The sequence below is a fragment of the Caretta caretta genome, chromosome 9 (genome assembly GCF_965140235.1).
Source record: "Caretta caretta isolate rCarCar2 chromosome 9, rCarCar1.hap1, whole genome shotgun sequence".
Taxonomy (NCBI): Eukaryota; Metazoa; Chordata; order Testudines; family Cheloniidae; genus Caretta; species Caretta caretta.
In genome coordinates, this window is record NC_134214.1 from 91619243 (window position 1) to 91641770 (window position 22528).

Genomic DNA, 22528 nt, shown 5'->3' on the forward strand with positions numbered 1-22528 from the left:
AACCCTCGGTCCTCCACAGGACTGAGTGTCCTCAAGGGAACCAAAGGGCCTCAGCACCTCATAGGATCAGGAAGTACTTATGTTAAATTTATCCCACTTCAGAAAATAACTCCAGTGTGTTCGGTAATTTCCATTTGGAAATGGAAAATCACAGCTAACTGCGATGCGCAGTGGTGGATTAAAAGTGCTGATGAGACAGATAAATGCTGTTTCTATTATTCAGACACATGGACACTTCCCAAATTACGGCAGCAACTGTGGCAATGTACATTCCACCATCGTTATAAACCGATGGTGTAGCCTGTTGACGAAAGGCTTGTCAACTTGGCTCCCAGTCAGACAGCTCCTTGTAAATACCGCATACCAGCTTGTAACCACCAGAGCCACAGACCTCAAAAAAGCTGCCGTTCTTGGCAGGCTGAGAATAATATAATTATGCCTGCGATTGCTGATGTACAGTCCTTGCCTGGCCAACACAGAGGTAAAGTACTTCCAAGGCCCATTCAGCGACATGAATACCAATCCCACTTGTGCTGAGTATTATCCAGCACCCCAAAGAAAGGCATTGTTGCAGTCAGGAAAGGGCGTCACAGAGCTCCATTTTTTATTTTCACGCCTAAGCAATAACGTGCCAAGGGTCACAGGATCCAACTAGACACCGTCAGGGAGAGATGTGTTCCCATCTGTTTGGTCTGGGACCACACAGCTGCTGGGTCTTTGTTCAAGTTCTGCAGACGAGGGTCAACATCACAAACTCACCACACTGAATGAAACTTCTTAGTCCCTCACTGGAAGTCTTAATAGGGAGGCCAAGGAATGGACGGGGCAAGGAGACTGGACTGATTCGATCTGTGCTACTTCTATGGCCTCACAATCTCTAGTGTATTTATTCTCACAACATCCCTGTGGATGCAAACCTGGGACAGAGAGAACCTCAACTATACTCAAAATCAGCCCCGGTCACTAACTTTTGCATTTTAAAAACCACCAAAAGCCATGTCATAGGCTGCATAGATGGCAGAACTGGCAAGTAGAGAAGATACGGGCAAACTTATTTGTTTGGCTGAACTGGTGGAGAACCTGCTTTTGATAGTTGTCGTGTGCAAACAATAACTTAGATCGAGTGCCTCACCCCCAGAACAGAGGCCAGAAACTTGGAACTCAGCTTCTTCCAGATTCCTCAGGCTCTGGCGTTCTGTGAGACAAGCGCTCTCCAATTGTGAATGAAATCAGACCTCACCCATGAAAGCACCAAAGCCCAAGAGAAAAGAAACAGCACCCTCAAATTAGCTGTCGTTGCTTAACGTTTTCTGCACTCATGTGGTACAGCTTGACCAAGAAACTCACAAGGTAAGCGAAAAAAAAGTTGTTTAGTAAATTTAAAAAAACGTGTTATAAATAAAACTAGAGGTAAGAAAGCCAGGCAGGGCTTGTAGGTCAGTCGCACTGAACCATAACAATTAAACATGTAACCCTTCTGCCTGTCAGAGTTGGCAGCAACAAGGGCCGGGTTCAATATCTAGGGGATCCATTCCAATAACACAATGCAAACCGGCTTGAGCCCCCACCCAGTGACCTGGGACAAATATATACCACCCCCGCTGGGCACCTCCAAGAGGCAATACTTCCCCTCTCGCAAGCACATAGTCTGAGTGTAGCAAAAAGCCTTTTAATAACAGAGAGAAACAATGTGGCATTATGTTGGGGAAACACCACCAACAGGATTCATAACACAACCCATGAGCAAAAAAATCCCACCCCAAGCAAATTGGGGCATGCCCCTTTCCCTTTGGTTCTTGAGTCCAGCAACCCCAAATCACCCAAAGTCCCAAAAGTCCAATGACCCAAAAGTCTCTGTCCCTGAGGGCAGCCCCAGAGTTCAAAAGTATATCTGCGGAGCTTTACCTCCCAACCTGGGTGGAGATGGGATGGGGGTAAGAGGCACCTTACATGATCTGAAGCTGACTGCCCCACAGCTCCATAGGCCTTCACTCCGCCAGCCGCCCCAAGAACTCCTTTGCTCAGCTTTCTCCACTCCGCGGCCCACAAGCAGCTCCCGCCGTCCCACAAACTGCTCCACGTCCCACCAGCAGCTCCCGCCGTCCTACGAACTGCTCCACCAGCCTGTCCACAAGGCACTCCAGCCGTCCCGCAAACTGCTCCACAATATATCTTCAGGCTCCCTCACTACTTAACACAACGCTCAGTGATTTCAGCTCTTAGTCAGTTCAGCTCTTTGGTGAATTCAGCTTGTAGTAGGGGAGCCTCAGTGCTGGTGCACTGTTAGCCCAAAGTGAGCTCAGCAGCCTGTAACTAGACTTCTAATGAAATCAAAATTAGCTCTGATATTCCACAGTGGAGAGAGGAGGAAGTGCAATTAGCATGTAAGGCCCTCACCAAGGGGCCTATGCCACCAAGTATTAATACTTGTCCCCAGCCACTCTCAATTCACAGAGTTTTGGAACCCATGACCCTTGCCTAGAGAATGCCACTTAGTTGATGGCGAGTCCCTCCATCATAACAAAAGGCCAAGTACAGTTCCAAGCACAGTTCCCATAATCAGGGTAATAACAATTTATTCTTCCTGCCCCAATAACAGAAACACTGGGGATCCCACAGCAGCCAAAGTGACCATTTGGGCAGCAATGGCCTCATTCTAGGCGGGGTGGGTGTGCCTATGCAAATGAGATTGGCCCTTGAAGTTCTTTTCCACGACTTGCCACACCTCACCACCAGATGTCAGGGTGGAGCTCATCCTGACACTGCTTACAAACACATTAACATACAAATATAGTGTGATCATATTATATTTAAAAATCTTTAGTTTCTTTGCCGAAACAGCTAGAAATTAAGGATTTCTGAGGAGCTTAAAATTATTTTCCTCAATTACGTGAAAACAAATCTCTCCCCAGAATGTTTTACTTTCATTAAAACTTACACACAGGATGATTCCATTTCATATCTTGTATCCTTGAATGTGGTACAGGGGTTTTGCATACTGAGCCAATTCAGTCACAATATGCAAATTTTTGCAAAAAAAGTCATCTTTCCCCTGTCCTCTTGTGCTAAGCTATTCATCAATATGAGAGTTATATTATATGCACTATCCAATAAAAGGAATAACATTTATATAGCGATGGGGGGGATGACAAACCATGCTTTCCAAACTTTAGTAATAATTTAGCTTAGTTTTAAGTAGAGGGGGGTTGTTTTTACTTCTGTCCTTTACATTCTGCACCTGAATCAGCTGAAGGAAATCTCCAAGGTCAGTTTCCTCAGCATAAATCTTTACTGCTCTACAAGCACAACAAAGTGTACCCCAAATCCAGTTAGGCGGCCAAATTTAGCATTCAGATGCATGCACCCAATTCACCAGAAGCCACACTGATCTGGCTCACTGCATGGCAATGTTCAGAAGTTCTCCATCATTTTAAATGAGGGTGTGGGGGCGTGTTTATCCTCAGGGAAATCTTTCTTTACTCTGTTTTCCAACTAGACCTAGGGCAATGTCATTTGTCAAAGGCCACCAAGGGAATCTGTGGCTCATTCCAGATTAGATTCTAGGAACCTTGGACTAAATTCTTTGTTTTTCACCAAAGCACAGAACTTTGTTTTGACCCCCACGAAAAACAAAATAGCGACGGGCACTCCCAGCGTGGTGAAACAGCGTTCAGGAGGACGCTGAGACAAGGTACATAGTTGAATGTCTATATGCAAAACTTACTCACTTGAACTGGTTAGAGTTTGTAATATTGTTTAGTGTTTGCATTAATGCTTGGTTTAGCATAAAATAGGCACTTTATACAAGTAATGCCTCCTCATTCCATTGCTCCCACCAACTTATCTCCAGAACACCCCACATGCCACAGGTTCTTAGTGCCCTGGTTTAGGGAGCGGTCCAGGGGTGTGGCTGGAGAGCCTTGTGCTCTGGAGATCTTGAGCTTGTGAAACATACATAGGAACCTGTTGCATCTAGCACAAATTAGAGCAGCCTTAAGGCTGCATTCACCTGTGCCCCCAGGATCTATGGGTTTAGAGGAAAGGTGGCAGAAGGCCCCTCCCACCTCCTCAGATGCACCCAACATTTTCCCAGTGCAGATCTGGCTCACGTTTTCCTGAGAATGCACTGTAGAAATGTGTGAAGCCCCCCCAACTTCCCCACACAGAATATCAGAGACCTCCTAGTCAGCACTAAAATCTCCCGTCACTGCTAATTTTCTTCACCCACAAAGATTCTGATTCATAAACATATAAAGAGAGGATAAAAAGGCCCAAGGTCCCTTATTGTCTGAGGTTCTTCTGCAATCACAGGATGCTGTGCACGTGGGACACACCGACAGTATCTTCTGATCAGTAAATCTTTACTCCAAAGATCCTGCCAGCAGGCTGGGATATGTTGCATGCAGTCTAGTCCATCGTTTTTCAGCCGTTCTCGGGGTGGTGATGGCTCCTTATTCAAAAGCAAAAAAGTGTTTGTAACCTCCTTACATTTACTGTAAGATTTTTAAAGAAAAGTGTCAATGCAATGGCTACATAGTTTGAGGGGGTTTCAAATGGTTGACAGAGAATACTTGACTTTAAAGGGTAAGGGTGGGCAGGGAAAGGGAAAAACAAGAGTTTCTTTGATTTAGATTGTGATACATTTTTCAATGCCTTATGACCCCTCCCCCCACCAGGCATCATGACCCACTGGTGGAGAAATCACTAGTCTAGTCCATCCCTCCGCCATCCTACTCCTTCCCTTGGCCTAGCACCCCTGCAAGATATTTAAAACCATGACCCCTCATCTTCCCCTAGCAGTTTAAGCATTATGACATCTCTGAAACCGGTCTCAAAGTAATTCACCATTTGGTTGCTTTGTAAGAGTATATTCAACATTCCTCTTGTGGTGAGAATTAGTCTGTTTTTTGTGATGATATTTGGGAGTATAAACCAAACACACTAGAATATACAAGGGAAATAGTTCCCCCAAGAATTCCTAAATATGGTGATTACTTTTTTAAGGCTACAAAGGAATTTGTGAATGGTATGTTGCTAAGTACACTGTGTACATAACACAGACATCAGAGCACTAGCTCACCAGTGGACTAAGGCCCAATGACTGATGCTTCTGTTTAGCCAACTGCTGCCAGTGATACTGTAATTATTTCCTAAGTATACAATAGGTACATTTTATTGAATTAGTATCTTTTGGGGAGAGATTTCATGCTCCATCCTTCCTCTTCCCTTTAACAAGAGGAAAATAATTAAATATGTGACACCCACCTAAAGCTGGAGAAAAGAGATCTCTTTCTTGAAAGGATTTTCCTTACATTTAGTAGCTATGTGGAGGGACAATAGAACAACCACTCCACTTTACCTCTGGAGTTATAACGTACCTAGCAATAATGCAGGCAGGATGCACTTCTATACTATGCTTGTCAGAGGAAGCATTCTGGCCTTCTGGTGAAGGGAGGAGGGCTGGGAGAATTGTTAGAAAGGGAAAGCACCAGGGGAACTTATGTGGGAAATGAAAAGTAGAGACAGCAGAGGCCAGCAGTCCAGCAAAGTTTATTAGATAAATGCCTGATTTCAGCATAGCATGATCATAAACCTACTGGCTAGCTATAAAACCGATGTCAAGGCCAACCCATAGATGTGATTAACTCATGGATTTGGAATCAAGCTTTAGTTCAACAGAAATGTTTCCAGCCCTCACTGGCTGCAAGAATAATCGTTCCCAGGAAAGAGAACCTACGGCGTTGGGATGAGGAACACAGTCATTTGCTTTATTAGGGGTGAGAGTTAACTTCAAATCTTGACGTGATATGCTTAGACTTTGATGCTAACCCTTCCTGAATAAGATACAGGCAGCGAACGGTCCTGTAGCAGAGTGCACCTGGGCAAAACCTCTCAGTCCATTCACTGAAAAGGACATTATAGGAAAGCAAGCCTAGAACAGGCCAAGCACTCAGCAGCTTTAGCAAAGGTGGGACAGCAGGGCTCAGTTCAGACTCTGACTTGCCTTTTTCTGCATTAGAAATGTAGGTCTTTACCCTGAAATGTCTTCTCTGCCAGAAAGGGAGCATAGTAACACTGATGGGACCTTTCCAAACTAAATCATTTCGGAAACCCAGAAAGCCTCCCCATGCCCCCCAGAACCTCACATCTCACTCTGTGTGGAACTGTCTTATTTCATACAGGTGATCTCTCCATCCAAGAGGGCCTCATGGGGTAGTAGGAACAACAAGCCTGACAAAGGACTAAAAAGGCACAAAGTCCTCCCTGAGAGAATTCAGCCCAATTGCACAAGAAGTCATCGCAATCAGGGCCACCCCCGGTACTGGGCACCACCTGCCCTTTCTGCTTGGAAAGAGAGAAGAGAACACACCTGAGATTTAACAATAGCATCAACACATCCTTCACAGAGGGAATCCTCCTGACTACCCTGAACTGCACAATAGTCCAACCAGAACTAGAAAAGCCACCACTCTGTGCTTTTCACCATACAAGTCACTGTGCTATGTCTAACTTTTTCTGAGCAACCTAATCAAGAAGGTGGTGGGGAGTGGGACACAAAACACCAGTCTCCAATGCCCTGGAACCTCTCTCAGGCTTCAGGCCAGGACATGGTACAGACACAGCCCTTACTGCTTTGGTGAATGATGTCCACACATACTTATCCTGCTGGGCTTCTCTGCAGTACGTAAGATAGTTGATCACTACAGGCTCCTGCCCACCCCCAAGAGAACACAGAGGTGTATGGAAATACCCCGAAACAGCATGCATCTTTCCTCTCAGACTAAATTCAGAGGGTTGCGATGGTCAGTTGACCACTCTGCTTCCAGGGGCCTTGCCTATGCAGTTCCACAAGGCTCAGTTCTGTATCCCATCTTATTCAGCATCCACCTGAAGGTAGCCAGGAAGCTGGTGGAGTACCATTAATATGGTGATGACATACAGCTCTACATCTCGTGTGTCAGACGTATGTAACCCTTCTGCCCGTCAGAGTTGGCATCAACAAGGGCCAGGTTCAGTATCTAGGGGTTCCTTTTCAACAATACAACACAAAACTGCCTCAAGCCTCCACCCAGGGACAATTACACATCACCCCCTGGGCACCTCTAAAAGGCAATACTTCCCTTCTCAAGCACAGAGTCTGAGTGTACCAAAAAACTTTTAATAAAAGGAGGGAAATAACTGCATTAATTTGGGGAAACACTGCAAACAGGGCTCAAACATAAACCATGAGTGAAAGACCCACCTGCAAGTAAGTTGGGCAGTGTCCTTTTCCCCTCAGGTTCTTAAGTCCAGCAACCCAAAGTCCCTTTAATGTGGCCGTCCCTTCTCTGTACCCCACTCACAGTTGCTGTCCTTGGACAGCACAGACCCAGAGTTGCATCTGCAGCATTCAACTCCCAGCTGGGGGGGAGGGGGAGGGGGAAGGGAGGGGGGGAGGGAGAGGGGGAGTAAGGAGGCATCTTACTCGCTCTGCGGCTCGGGCATTCACTCTCCACGCCTCTCTGTGGGGCTCTGCTCTGGCCCTCTCCGCCAGCCGACCTGCTGGCCGCTCACCGCACCTCTCCGCCAGCCAACCTGCTGGCCGCTCACCGCACCTCTCTGCCAGCCGACCTGCTGGCCGCTCACCGCACCTCTCTGCCAGCCGACCTGCTGGCCGCTCGCCAAGATGTCTTCAGGGCCCACCACTCAACACAACTCTCAGTGATTTCAGCTGTTAGTGGGGGAGTCTCACTGCTGGTGCACACTGGGTAGTCCCTTGCATCAGAGATATTATCCCAAAGCAAGTCTAATATTCAGAGCTAGGTATCAGTGATTTCAACTCTGCAGCGTGTAACAAGACTAAATTGAGACTAAATTAGCTCTGTTATTACACAGTGGAGAGAAGAAGGGTCAGATGGTGTCTAGGGCCCACACCACCAAGTACAAGTACCTGTCCCCACCATCTCTCTCCTCACTGGGCTTTGGAACCCATGTCGCCTGCCTAGCGAGTGGCGCTTAGTTGAGGGTGAGTCTCTCCATTGGGAAATGCCAAGTACAGTTCTGCTGCCCAGGATTCACATAACAAGGATTACTCCTGCCCCAATAACAAGGAGACTGGGAATCCAACACCAGCCAAAAGCGACCACACGGGCAAGCAATCCCATCATGCTGAACACCTAGGCAGGGTGGGTTTGCCCATGCAAACGAGATCAGCTCCTGAAGTCTTCTTCAACAGCTCATCACTAGATGTCAGGGGAGAGCTCATTCAGACTCTGCTTACACATAAATAGCACCCATGCCCAGCTTTCCCACTGCCTAGTGGAGAGGAATACCTGGATGGAGTGGAGCTGGCTGAAGCTAACCCCCGGCAATGTGGAGAGGATGCTGGTAGGAAGAAATGGCTTGTTCCTCCTAATATACACCATTATAAAAAGCAGCTCTTGCACTGCTCAGTCAGTTCACGGCCTTGTGATCCTTTTGACTTCTCAGTCCTACTGGATCTCCAGTTAGCCATGGCTATAAAAATCAGCCACTGCCATCGGCAACTGGCTAGTATATGACATCCCAACCTATCAGACACAGAGATCGGCACATTTGTGACTTCTAGGTTTGACTACAATTCATATCTAGGAATTAAACTAACCCCCGCCCCAGCCCCGAATCCATCTGCCGAAGAGCCCAGCACTCCATATGCTTAGCAACACAGGTCACTGCAAACAAACATCCCTGGTGCTACATTTTCTGCAATAGCTCCCCATTGAATACCAAAGCCCAGCACAAGGTGTCTCTCCTGTTATCAAAGCCTTATGAATCGAAATTAGAGCTGGGTGAAGTTGTACGGACAAAATATTTTTTCAAATGAAAAATGCAAAGTGGAGTCAAATATTTAATGAATTCCGTGTGAAAATTTCCAAAAAAAATCAGTGTTCAGTTTAGACATTTTTGAAATGAAACTTTTTGATTTTTCAATTCCAAAGGACTATTAAAAATAATTAAAAACCCCAAACAAAAAAGCTTCATTTCAAACAAGATGTTTTGTTGGACCTGAAATGAATTTTTCTTGATTTTTCAGTTCAGCTACTGAACTGAAAAATCTGTTATTTGCACAGCTCTAATGTAAAGTCTTTGGAAACTCCTAGACATTAAGGTCAGAAGGGACCATTGTGATCTTCTAGTCTGACCTCCTGCACAACGCAGGCCACAGAATCTCACCCACCCACTCCTGCGATAAACCTCTCACCTATGTCTCAGCTATTAAAGTCCTCAAATCGTAGTTTAAAGACTTCAAGGTGCAGAGAATCCTCCAGCAAGTGACCCATGCCCCATGCTGCAGAGTAAGGTGAAAAACTCCCAGGGCTTCTTCCAGTCTGCCATGGAGGAAAATTCCTTCCCGACCCCTAATATGGCTATCAGCTGAACCCTGAGCATGTGGGCAAGATTCACCAGCCAGATGAAAGAATTCTCTGTAGTAACTGAGATCCCACCCCATCTAACATCCCATCACAGGCCATTGGGCCTATTTACCATGAATAGTTAAAGATCAGTTAATTGCCCAAATCACATTACCCCATCATACCATCCCCTCCATAAACGTATTGAATTTAATCTTGAAGCCAGATAGGTCTTTTGCCCCACTGCTTCTCTTTGAAAGCTGTTCCAGAACTTCACTCCTCTGATGGTTATAAACCTTCATCTAATTTCCAGTCTAAACTTCCTGATGGCCAGTTTATATGGGACTGTTGTGAAATTCCTAAAAGTGTGTTTATAGATGGTGTGTGTGTGTGAGAATGATTTAAGACTATCAATGGGAAGGGGACTCATAGTATATAGAATTTAGCGGCAATGCTTATTCTGATCATAACTTTAACCTTGAAAGGGGATCCCGCTCCTATTGAAGTCTGTCACCAAATTCCCATTGACTTTAATGAGGTTTAATCTTACATAATTAAAGCTGATGGAAGTTTGGCTATTGATTTCAGTGGTGCAGGATTAGGCCCATATGCCGGAGAAGAAGTTTTGTAGGTTTTCATATACAGTGGCTGATGCCAAGGATCAAGCGTTATTACGAAGCTGACATGGACAAGAAGGGGATTTATGCTCTAAGTATTAAAAGCCGTTAAATACTCAGTTCAGTATAATGAACCCTTTTGAAACTGGCTAGGAAGTCCTTACTATCTACTAACAAAAGCCAGGACCGAGGTCTATTTCCATGCACATCCTGTGCAGTAGGCATGAATTTGAATGGCTGTTAAACTGCTGTCTGTCTGCTTTAAGATCAGTTGTGGGCCCTGCCCATCCCCTCTGTTTCCATAAAAGCAAGACTGGTGGGGGGGAGGGGAGAGCACATATCCCAGCTCAGAATGGGGAAGCATCATCTCAGCTGTATTGCTCACCTTTCTCCTTTCACCCCACTGGTGGTGCTGCCAGGGAACTGGGATTCACAGGTGGCGGCAGGACGGGGAGAAGGCCGCTCACGGTGACATCATCTCCTGCAAACCAGACACCATGGGATTGGTCAGTATTAACTTACCTGCTCCACCCTTAGAGGAAATGCAGGGAGACTGAAATAAAGGATTGGACCAAGCCCATACCTTTTCAAGATGCGAGAGAAGTTTAAAAATTTTAAAATACAGAAATCTTTTCTGTTGAGTCCACCATGGAGGGCATGCATGTTGTCATCCCTCTTCCCTGCTTTATGCTGCCGCTTGGCTTACAAAGCCCTCTAGATGGTGCTGCTCAGCAGGAAATGATTGCCACTTCATACAGACACATTCATCTCCCTAAATGTTTCCCTCCCCGGTCTCAGGAGAGACCATGGGCCCCGTGCATGTGCTTGTAGGGGGGTTTTGAGTTAAAACGAGAAAGTACTCCAAGGGTACCCAGTCATTCCCCACATTTCAATTCATTTTGCTGTCATGATAAATCAGATTTTGTTTCAGAGGAACAGCCGTGTTAGTCTGTATTCGCAAAAAGAAAAGGAGTACTTGTGGCACCTTAGAGACTAACCAATTTATTTGAGCATGAGCTTTCGTGAGCTACAGCTCACTTCATCAGATGTATACCGTGGAAATTGCCTTTGTTTGTTTCAAAGGAAGTCTGGTAAGGTAATTTTGCAGGTGATTCATTCAGGCTGCTCTAGAGTAAGGCAAGAGGGAATCTGTACTGTGTTTCACTGAAGAAGTAAACACTTTCTTTTAGAGTGAGATGTGACTGTGGGCAGCATGAAGACAGTCTTTGGTACCCAGCACATTTTCATCACTGACTGCACTAGTGCAAGTCATCTATTTGAGAATCTTCCCTCCAAGCAGTCGGTTTTGTTTAACTAGATTTGGAATAAGGTTATTTGTTTTCCTTGTGAGGAAGGTTGGCTTTGAAGAATGCCTGTTTTGTGACTGGTTAAATTGAACACACATGGTTCAAAATCTTCTCCCTCCTCAAACAACCCTGGGGTTTGTCCCATACAAGGAGTTTGATGGAGTTCTTAACTAGGGACTTCTAACTGAATTATAAGCCCCAGTAAATGTGCTGGCAGCTAGAGAGTGGATGTTCCCAGCAGGAGACTCTTCACCCACAGCACTTTTCTAGGTTTCCAGATAGAGTTCTGCAAAATATTTAAATGAGTAAAAGGGGGGAAAATCTATATTATAGAGGCGACAGAGAGTTTGTCATAGAAGACCCACGCATGTTCTGTTATGCATGTTATCAAGGTTGCACAAGTTACCCAGGGAACAACTATTTGGAAGTTTCAGATTAAATACAACCCTTTTTTGGTAGGAATGCTGCAGCTATTTGCAGTTTACATAGTTGAGAAGTTTGGAGTTTCGTAAAGCATCTAGAAATTTTTATTTTAAAGTTCTGAGTCTGGCAAAAGAATGTGCAAAACATTTTCCTCCTTGGTTCTAATAACTGTTTTTCACAGGACATTTTTGTTTTTAAAAACACCCATCTATCTCTACATGGAAGCCTATGCAAACAATAAAGAATAAATAATGCACACAATACAGTTCCTTGGAGAGTAATTTTTCTTCTAGTGAGGGTGATTATAGACCTGATTCAGCAACGTATTTAAACATGCATTTGACTTTAAACATGTAAACAATCCCCCACCGACTTCAACGGGACTAATCAGTAGTTCTCAAACAGTGGGTCAGGACCCCAAAGTGGGCCGCAACTCCGTTTTAATGGGGTTGCCAGGGCTGGCTTAGACTTGCTGGGGCCCAGGGTTAAAGCCAAAGCCCGAGGGCTCAAGCCTTGGGTGGCGGGGCTCAGGTTACAGACCCCCTGCCTGGGGCTGAAGCTCTTGGGCTTCAGCTTTGCCTCCCCCACCCACCCCGGGACATTGGGGCTAAAGCTTTAGCCCTCCCAATCAGGGCAGTATGGCTCAGGTGGGCTCAGGCTTCGGTTCCCCCACTCCTGGGGTCATGTACTAATTTTTGTTGTCAGAAGGGAGTCACAGTGTAATGAAGTTTGAGAATCCCTGAAATATTGCTTAAAGCTAGACACATTCTTGTGCTTAGTCCCACTGAAGTCAAGAGGGGCATGTCTACACTTAGCTGCGGTGATTGATGCACTGGGGTTGATTTAGTGGGTCTAGTGAAGAGACCCGTTAAATCGACCACAGATTGGTGCTCTGGTCTCCTGTCGATGCAGCGTGGTGTAGACACCGCAGTAAGTCAACCTAAGCTATGTCGACTGCAGCTACATTATTCACGTAACTGGAGTTGCGTAACTTAGGTCGACTTACCCCCATAGTGTAGACAAGGCCAGAGATTGCTTACATTTTTAAAGTTAAGTGTAGAGCTGTGCTAATTTTTGACAAACTTTTTGCCAGCATAAAACAGATTTCGTAAACACTGAAATGTTTCATGAATTCATGTCAATCTTGCCAAAGTGTCTGTTTTGGGGAAAGGTAGTTAAAAAAAAATCTGGAAAATCTAAACAAAAATGTTTTGATTTTTCAGTTTGAATTTCCTTTTTTTTTTTTTAAATTGTCTTTAATTTTATTTATAAAATTCAAAAACATTTAAAAAATGCTTGAAATTGAAACAAAAATATTTGTTCCAACCAAAATGATTTGTTTTAAGTGCTATCAAACTGAAAAACCCATTATTTACCCTGCCATAGTGAAACATGCTTAAGAAACTTGCTGAACTGGAGCCTAGTTGTTAAAGGCCAGTTGGTAAGACACAAGTTCCTCCTCAAGGCGGAGATGATCAAAATACAAAAGGGTTCCAATGCACAGATAGACGATGCAGTGCAACACACTAATTCTTGTTCTGCTTGTAAAATAAAAACACGTAGTGTCCCAGAACTCGTATCTTGCCAGAGCAAAAGGAACTTTTACTTCAGAAATATACAGTTCTGTCCAAAATCAAACCCCCTAGGTTTGAAAGTAGATTCCTAGATCCAAATCAAGTCCCACTTCATGGCTGAAGTGGCGAAAAAGGAACTCTCCCATCTTAATAGCCAGGCAGCTCTAAGGAAGATTTGGGGAGACTCCTGTATCTTCTGATTTGCCTGCTAAGTTCTTTTCTTTTTAGCTTTGTAACAACCAATGAGGTGGAAGAGACCTCGCTGATGTCCTCACCCAAGGCAAATAAGAATTTTAATCCAGTTCAACTGTCCATCAGTTAATTGTTTTCTCCATCTGTTTTTTCTTCTTCCCCTTTTATGACAAATTGGATTAAAATTCTTATTTGCTATGCATTTGTCATGTAGCCAAGACCTTCTGCCTGATCATGTGTTATTACTGGGATCAGTCTGTGCAAGCACTCTTGAGCTGGCAACTAAGGAGGAGTTGGTTATTCCTTTCACATCCCAGATGGATCTTTTTCTACCTCTGCTTCTTCTGGGAGCAGGTACTATGGTCCCTGAGGCTTCACTGATTTCAATGTGCCGGGGTAGACAAGCAGGTCCAGGGCTAAAAAGTTTAATTTCTGGATCTTAAATAAAAGAGCAGTTAAATTGCGAAGAACATTTTTTATGGCCCCTGGCATTCATTCTTCATTTACAGAATTAGGACACAATTTTATAGTTCCAGCCTGCTTTGTTCCCAGGTGATCTGTCAGTTAAACACTGGCACAGTTACAAGTCATGACAATACTTGTTAACAATTTGCTTGCAAAACTTGGACCATTCAATTACTGAATGATGATTCTCTGCTCAGTTACTTCTTTATAACAGGGCAAAGAGTGCGAAAGAAGAGTGATGCATCAACACTGGATGGAGGTGCAAAAGTAAAGGTCCCGAGCACTGGTGCTGATTAAAAACGTCATGGCAATGTCACAAGAGCAAGACTGTTAAGGTCAGTGTCCAGTACCAATTCTAACATGATTAATCACATTCTAAGCTTTCCCCTGCTGTTCCACTTGGATATAAACATTTTAAAAAAATATAACTCAAGTGACTTTAGAGAAAGTAGAAAATTGTTAAACGTTATGGGACAGATTCTACCAGCCTTACGAACACTGAGTAGTACCTTACGACGTTGGACTATTCATGGAGCAGTCCTGCTCATCTGTCCCTAAATGCTTGACATGGATATTGTGAAAAGTACCTTCAAACTAGACTGGAGCGTCAATCAGGATCTGAGCCAGAGCCCATTAAAGTCAATTGGAGTTTTTCCATTGACTTCAATGTACTCTGGGTCAGGCCTTTTCAGAATATTGACAGATTACCATATCATAATAGGTGTATTGGAGAAATCTATATACTAGCCAACAATCCAACATTGTGCTGTAGCCACCAGCCTAACAGGTGACATTTTCCTTGTGGAGAATGTCTTATCCCCATAGAAAAAATTTCTCCTTGGATCCAAAGGTGACAATTACAAAGTATGCTATTTCCCTAGTTTCAACTTTCAATGAAGACTTTTTCCTGTGGAATGCACAACAGTTGCTATTTCCTTCCCCGTGTTCCCACTAGACAGACTGAATTATGAGGAGTGTCTTTTAACCATTCCTATCCCATGCCACATCCTTAATGTATGCCATTTCAAATGACTGGGAGATCAACAGGTTAGTATAGTAATTGTATCACTGTGAGAGATGTTTACTCTCTGTAATCTAGAACCTTTTGCATAGTGCAGTTTCCTGTTACCTCTCTTTTGTATTGGTAAAGACTGGAGGTAGCAACTTCTGTAAGCAGAACTTTACTGAACACTTGATCCAAAATCCACTGAAGTGGGAGTATTTCTATTGACTTAATGGGCTTCGGATCAGACTCTATTAAGAATATGTCTGAATTGGGAGTCTGGGGACGTAATGGAAAGCCTCTGGGCCATGAAAGTCACAGCATTTCAGTTTAAAGATTATTAAAGAACATTTAAAATCCTGGGTACTAGTGGCACAGAAACATTTAGCCAACAGACAGACTGGCAGTCATTTCCACGCTCCTCTTTGCGTTCCGGCCTTTATGGGGTTACTTTGTAATAGCTGAGCTGCTGGTTGTAGGCCTGTGTATCTATCTATAGTAGCGAAATGTGCTATTTACTGAGTTAAACACAAATGTTTCGAGAGCATTGTGCTACAAAAATGCAATAGTTTCATTTATAGTTGAATAACTGTATTACCTGTCTAGTAACTGCACTTACCTCAAACCAATAGCTTGTTTCATTACTGTAGCACACAGCAGTGGGCAGCCAAAATTCACTGATGCTTTGAAAGCAGGATTCATCAGACATGGATTTCCACTGCAAGACATTGTCACCAAAGTTATCAGTGGATGAAGGTTTTTAAAGAACCAAGCCCTATTTTAAGAACCAAAGAACACACAGGATGTGCTAACAACTGCATCCCTCTAATTGCAACCCACATAATCCAAGAGTGACACTCGCTGCAGATAGGAAACAGTTCACCTATCACTAAATTGCACCCATCTCTGGGGATAAAACAGAGCACCTAACAACAACACACAGCAGCAACAATTCAAAATAGTTAGGTGACTGAAATAACATAATATGCAATAGAAACTGCTATGGGAATTTAAGGCAGAATGTAATGATCTGAAGTGCGACCTGGCCGGGACATTGGGATTCAAACCCCAACTCTAGTGATGTATATTATGAGATCTTTAATGAGCACAAATGATGAACAATGTGGCATTATGGCTCATCCAAAAGATAGCACAGTGCCCTTTAAACAGCATGGTGTGTTTCTCTATTGAAATCAAAGGAAACATCACTTTCTGCAACAACTTGGGCTTCTTCCTTTGATGTCTCCTATCCAAGAACAAACCAACGCTGATCCTGCTTCATTTTAGGAAATCTGATTAGATTGCAGCTCGAGATGACATGGCTGAAAGAGTGCAGACCGTTGGAGCGGACTGGAGGTAGTACAGCTCTATTCAAGCACAGGCTGGAATGAGGAAGGGTTATTACTGACTTTCATAGCATAAAAGCAAGATCTAGTTACAAGCTTCATGAATTCTTCCTCATAAGAAACATAGCTTTTTTCATAAAAAAGGCCTATTCTTTATGTGAGGTAGATGTGCTTTTAAAGGTAAGATACCATCCTACCCTTTAATAAGAATAACGCATCTACACAGACCTCTCTTAAGTGTCACTTTCTAGGGAGTATGTTACTGTAAGTGAAACATTGTTCTCGGAAAATGGGATGTTCATAATAGGTGCTAAGGTAAAGTCATGGTGTAGGAATTAAAATAGTACCAGGTAGGAAACTGACATCAGAGCAGGAGTAAAAAGAAGTCAAGGACAAGGTATTTGGTTTGTCGCTGGATATTGACAATAAGCCTGGTTCGGAGTTCATTTTATGTTGTTTTTATGGCAATGTTTAGTCCTGATTTTTACTGGCACAAGTGAGATCAAAAGCAGGCCCAGTGTCCAATTTTACAGATGATAATGAGGTTGGAGGCAGAGCAAATGCTGAGAAACAATGCAACCAGATTCAAAAGCATTGGGATGGGTTAGATGACTGAGCAGCAGATGGCAAATGCAATATATAGTGTAGACACAGAACTGTCGGGGATTGGTTCACGGGGTTTTGTGTAGACATTTTTGAGAGTCTGCACTCTTAGTCTTGATTAGACTGAACCCCAGAATGCAAAGTGACCCTAAACCAAAACCACCAGTGTCTATTAGTTTCCAAAGCAAAACTCAGTTCTGAGTCATTCAAACCTTTGTGTTGTAGGTTGCCAGAACTCACCTAATCGGTCTAGCCACATTCAGGTAGCACCAGGACTGCAGTTGTGGCGAGCCTCTATGGCTACAAAGAATGGAGGCTCCTGGGGTACTCTCCCTTGCACACTCAAAGGGGTGGGATACAATCTGGACTGAAAGCGGGGGAGGAGAGAGAGAGATATTCCGTGCAGGAAGTTGACAGACAGAGACATGTTTTTCTGAACATCTCAGAAATACGAAACTCCGATGCTGTGTGTACTATTGAAAAGTCAACAGTTATCGACAGTTACCACACCACCACAAAGATGGGAATGGTATCAACAGAGAAGATCTCAGAGAGAAAGAGCAACAAACATCTTGCATGCCATAGTGTAGCAACTGCTAACACAGACTTTTTAAGTGGCAACCACTGCAGGTATCCTACGAGTCAAAAGTAGGAACTCTGACAGAACTATGTTACTCAAAAGGATAATAAACCCTATACAATTTATTCCCAGGGAAGGCTGTCAATAAACAGGGAAGGAGATCAGTAGGTTCATGATTGAAAAGCAGGGAGGTAACAGTAGGCAAATAATCCAGGGTGGAAGGCATGTTGGCTTGGAGATCCTGTGCCCAAGCCCTGTGGCTCCAAACCTGCATGCTGCTAAGCACCTTCAACGCCCACGATTTCTGTTCCAGTCTCTCATCCTCAACTGGAATTGACGGCCATCCACACCTTTCAGGCTCAGTCCATGTGACCAAAGAGAAAGAGGGTTACAGAATCCATATGATGCATAAGGAGGTTTACACATACTGTTGCATCTCGTGTTGTTCTTATAAATAAAACTTGAAAGGGAACCCTCCCCCCCGGTTATATTTCCCCCTGTGTTGTATGACAGAGTTTTGCTTTTTTTAGCATGGCTGTTTTCACTTTGGAACTGCATTGACAGTGACAACCCACTCAGTTAGAGCTTGAGGGGCCAATTTCTACAATCGCATCTGTGGGCTGGATCTCTAAAAATAACGCAGCCTCACATCAACAAGTTGTGGAGCTGCCCCGGAGGCGGCAGAGCTTGTGCTAATCAGCTCCCCACTTGTGAAGCTCCAATAACTCCCAATTCTCAGGGCCATCAGTCCCTGGCTACATAGAGCCATAGGGGTGTGTCTATTGCTAATTGCCCTGTACAGCCATGGGTAGAGATACTGGGAGTATGGCTTATGGGCAATGATGTTTAGTTATCTGGGTGAGTCCCCCCCCCCCCCAAATTCTCCCTCTGATCTCTAAGGACTTCTGCAGAAGATCACTTTCCCCATTGGTGCAGGGGACTCCCATTTCTAATAGTTGTGGTATCAGAGAGTTACTGAGCATCTATTACCTTCCTGGTTTTTTGTTTTTTTTTTAAATGGGCAGTTTTCTTCCTCTCACTTACCACTGAAGCTCACCTGCCAGTTAAGAAACTAACGAAAGCCTCTTTGAAAGGATTCCATTTGCCTCCAAGGTCCCTCATACTGGGATCTTCCTTGGGATCTTCATACTCGGATCTGAATTTTTCTTCTTGCACATCACCTAAGGCCTGCAATGGTGTACAGGGGCCGACAGCTATGTCCTCACAGAGCGCCAGCAACTCTGGGATAGAGAGCCAGGCATGTGGATGATGAACTTCAGAAGCTCAAATTACACCCACCACGTTGCAGCCTGGGTCACAGATCCAGTACAAGGCTTAGCAGGCTGTGACTGGAATGGCTAGAGTGGCTGCCACAATGCAGAAATGTGGCTTAGTTCCATCTTCACAGCATGACTGTGGGGCTGTGATGCAGACAGTCAGATGTGGTGGAGGAGTGCATGATTAGATGACTGGAGGGTGGACTGGAACACCTTGTTGCCCTTGATGATGCAGCAGTTAGATGGCTAAACAATCTAGATATCGACTTGTGATATCATATGAAAGAAGGAGAATCTATGCCTGCAAATCTGCCTCTCTGTAACTTTGCCTGTGTACTCAACTCCCTCTAACAAAGTCTATACCAGCAGGAGAGTGGAGTGGGGGGAGAGAAAACCTTTTGTAGTGGTAAACACCCATTTTTTCATGCTTTGTGTGTATAAAAAGGATCTTCTATACTTTCCATAGTATGCATCCAATGAAGTGAGCTGTAGCTCACGAAAGCTTATGCTCAAATAAATTGGTTAGTCTCTAAGGTGCCACAAGTACTCCTTTTCTTTTTGTGAATACAGACTAACACGGCTGTTACTCTGAAAAAAGTCTATGCTGTGGTCACTTCTCACCTTGACTTCTGCAACACACACACTGTCTCCTGCTCTGTGCCTCTCAGAGTCCCAGGGCTTCAGCATGTACAGAATTCTACCTTCTCATTAGTTGAGTCCATGTCGGACCCAAATCTGAAATTCCCCATAGTCCAGGAGTGTCTGAATCAGCCCAATGAAGAGAGAGAGAGCGAATGCAGAAAAAAGTTAGAATGGCTTAAAATATTACAAGGCGAGATTCCTAAACAGCTGTTCTTTGGTGTTTGGTGTCTACTGTCTAATGCAGAGAAAGAGCTGAGAGTCAAGGGAGAGTTTCTAAGTCACATTTATAATGAAAGTTTAACTCGCCAAAGACTTTTCACACTCAGCCAGGCTTAAGATTAAGAAATGTAGCCATGAACATGAATAGGAACTAAGAGGGAACTAAACAGTGGAACTTGTAAATATCAGGAGAGAAGAAAATCAGAATCCAGATGTTTATTTATGCTAAATATGTTAAATAAGTTTCATATTTTGAAAAAATGGACAATGCACATGATGGGTGCCTAACGTGGGTTCGGAAGGAATGTATGGAACTCCATTTCACAGAAGTGGGGCAGATATTGAGAGATTTGAATTTACAGCTAATTAATAAGCCTGTGCACAAGATTAATGTGTCACTATGTGTTAGCTTGGCACCTGGCCTTTCTTTAATATAGAGGTATTTCCAGGGGATGGTGGTTCTAAGCTGGATGGCTATGCAGATTAACCTTAAATCAGGGTGTCATAAATATAAAGGGAAGGGTAACCACCTTTCTGTATACAGTGCTATAAAATCCCTCCTGGCCAGAGGCAACATCCTGTTACCTGTAAAGGGTTAAGAAGCTCAGCCAACCTGGCTGGCACCTGACCCAAAGGACCAATAAGGGAACAAGATACTTTCAAATCTTGGGGGGGAAAGGCTTTTGTTTGTGCTCTTTGTTTACGTGTTGGTTCTCTCTTGGGACTGAGAGAGGCCAGACAGAAATCCATCTTCTCCAACCCATCCTAATCCAAGTCTCCAATATTGCAACCAGTATAGGTAAATCAGGCAAGCCGGATTAGTTTATCTTTTGTTTTATGTGAATTTTCCCTCTGTTAAGAGGGAGATTTATTCCTGTTTTCTGTAACTTTAAGGTTTTGCCCAGAGGGGGATCCTCTGTGTTTTGAATTTGAATACCCTGTAAAGTATTTTCCATCCTGATTTTACAGAGGTGATTCTTTTGCCTTTTCTTTAATTAAAATTCTTCTTTTAAGAACCTGATTGATTTGTCATTGTTCTTAAGATCCAAGGGTTTGGGTCTGTGTTCACTTGTACCAATTGATGAGGATTATCATCAAGCCTTCCCCAGGAAAGGGGGTGTAGTGCTTGGAGGGATATTTTTGGGGAAGACGTCTCCAAGTGGGCTCTTTCCCTGTTCTTTGTTTAAAACGCTTGGTGGTGGCAGCATACTGTTCAAGGACAAGGCAAAGTTTGTACCTTGGAGAAGTTTTTAACCTAAGCTGGTAAGAATAAGCATAGGGGGTCTTTCAGGCAGGTCCCCACATCTGTACCCTAGAGTTCAGAGTGGGGAAGGAACCCTGACACAGGGTAAAAGAGACAAGATTATTGAACAGAATATTAAATTAGCAAAATCCTTTCAAAAGCCTTGCGTACTAAACTCAAGCTCCATCCACCCCAGAAAAATCTTCACACTCTCTCTGTTTCAGAATGAAGAACCTATTCTTTTCTGCACAGCCTGGAACAGCTTCATTTTAAATGTGCTCCGGTCCAACTTTACACTGGCAGAGATCACAAGAAGCAGGGGAAAGGTCACAGGAACGGTGGTCTTCCGGCACCTCCACAAAGCAGATTATAGGAGTAAGTGAGTCTGTGCTCTCCATCTATGTGTAAACTGGGTGGATATTAGCAGGGTCCTAGCTCTGATACCCAGACGTGCAGAATGGGATATTTTGCTTATAACCTTAGGTGTCCATTCTTCTTTTCCTTTTCATCCCAGAGCATCTGCAGAGATACAGGGAGCAGCTACACTGTCACCATTCATTCCTGTTCATGACTTGAAGCCCAGCCACATCCCTCCGGTTGTCGACAACCTGGTAGGAGAGTCCTTCTCCACATGGGTCTGAAACTGTACTCAGTCTGCCTTGTTGTTAGTATTGCTGGACAGCAGTGTGGGCAGGGCCTATCCCAAGACAGTTCTACAGGTGTTATCAAGAGACTGATGAGGAAACAGTCACTGTGGCCTGCATTATGAATTTTTTTTAAATGACTCATGAAGTTTTTAATTCATTTCAGTGGGAGTTGCAGCTGCTCAGATTTCCTTTCATTCTCTTTATAGACCTGATCCTGGGAGGTGCTAAGTGCCTTCTGGAGAGTGCTTTAGCTTGTTTCCTGTACTTACCATCATCTGCCTTTTCCCTATATTACTCTCTGATCAGACAGACAATTCATTTAAACTAGCTCAACATTACATGAATAATGAGGGGACTGCTAACAATTTTGCTGTTTGACAGCAATACAAATTACACCATGCATGGACACTGAGGGCCCACACCCATAAATACACAGGGCTCAACAGTGACAGAACCCGGAGGTGGCAGGGGGCCATGATCCCCCACTTTTTAACATGGGCATAATTTGGGGGGTGCAACACTGCTGCATAGTGCAGTCCCTGCCCAAGCTGCTCTGCGCCTGCCTGAGGCTTACAGTTTGGGGGAGCACACCATCCCCTACCCCCCAAACTATACCTGAGTTAAAAAGTGGGGGAATGGCCCCCCCATCCCAGCGCCAGTGTCCTCCCCACACTTCTACAAAAGTTCCAGCGCCCTTGATAGGGCTAAACTGTCAGAGACCTTAGCCAGTCACACAGGGGAATAAGAAATTTCAGCCTCCCTTATTCCCTTGCTTGTTTCTGCTCAGAATAAGTCTCTAGCCACAGGGGGCCCTCAATTCCCATTGATCTGCTCTCTGGCCCAGTCCTCCAATGCCCACAATGGCAAAACCCCTACTGAAGTAAGGAGGAAATCTGCACATACCTGATGGAGTATAGAGAAATTCTCTGTTCAACAATTCCAGAGCAAAAAAATGCATTAAGCATTAGTTTACAACTGAGTGTTTCCCCTTTAGCTTTTCTTCTTTATCGTAATATACA

General features: G+C 44.1%; 1 long non-coding RNA gene across 2 annotated transcripts in view; it reads right to left on the reverse strand.

The window, feature by feature from the left end:
* Positions 1–1653: 1653 nt before the first annotated feature.
* The window catches only part of LOC125643073 (uncharacterized), a 38936-nt gene continuing 18061 nt past the window's right edge, over positions 1654–22528 (reverse strand). For both annotated transcript variants that reach the window (XR_012670017.1, XR_012670016.1), the window contains 4 exons: positions 15572–15670; positions 10374–10469; positions 7466–7786; positions 1654–4450 (listed from right to left, as the gene is read on the reverse strand). This is a non-coding gene — a long non-coding RNA (uncharacterized LOC125643073). The remainder of the gene's footprint in view (positions 4451–7465; positions 7787–10373; positions 10470–15571; positions 15671–22528) is intronic.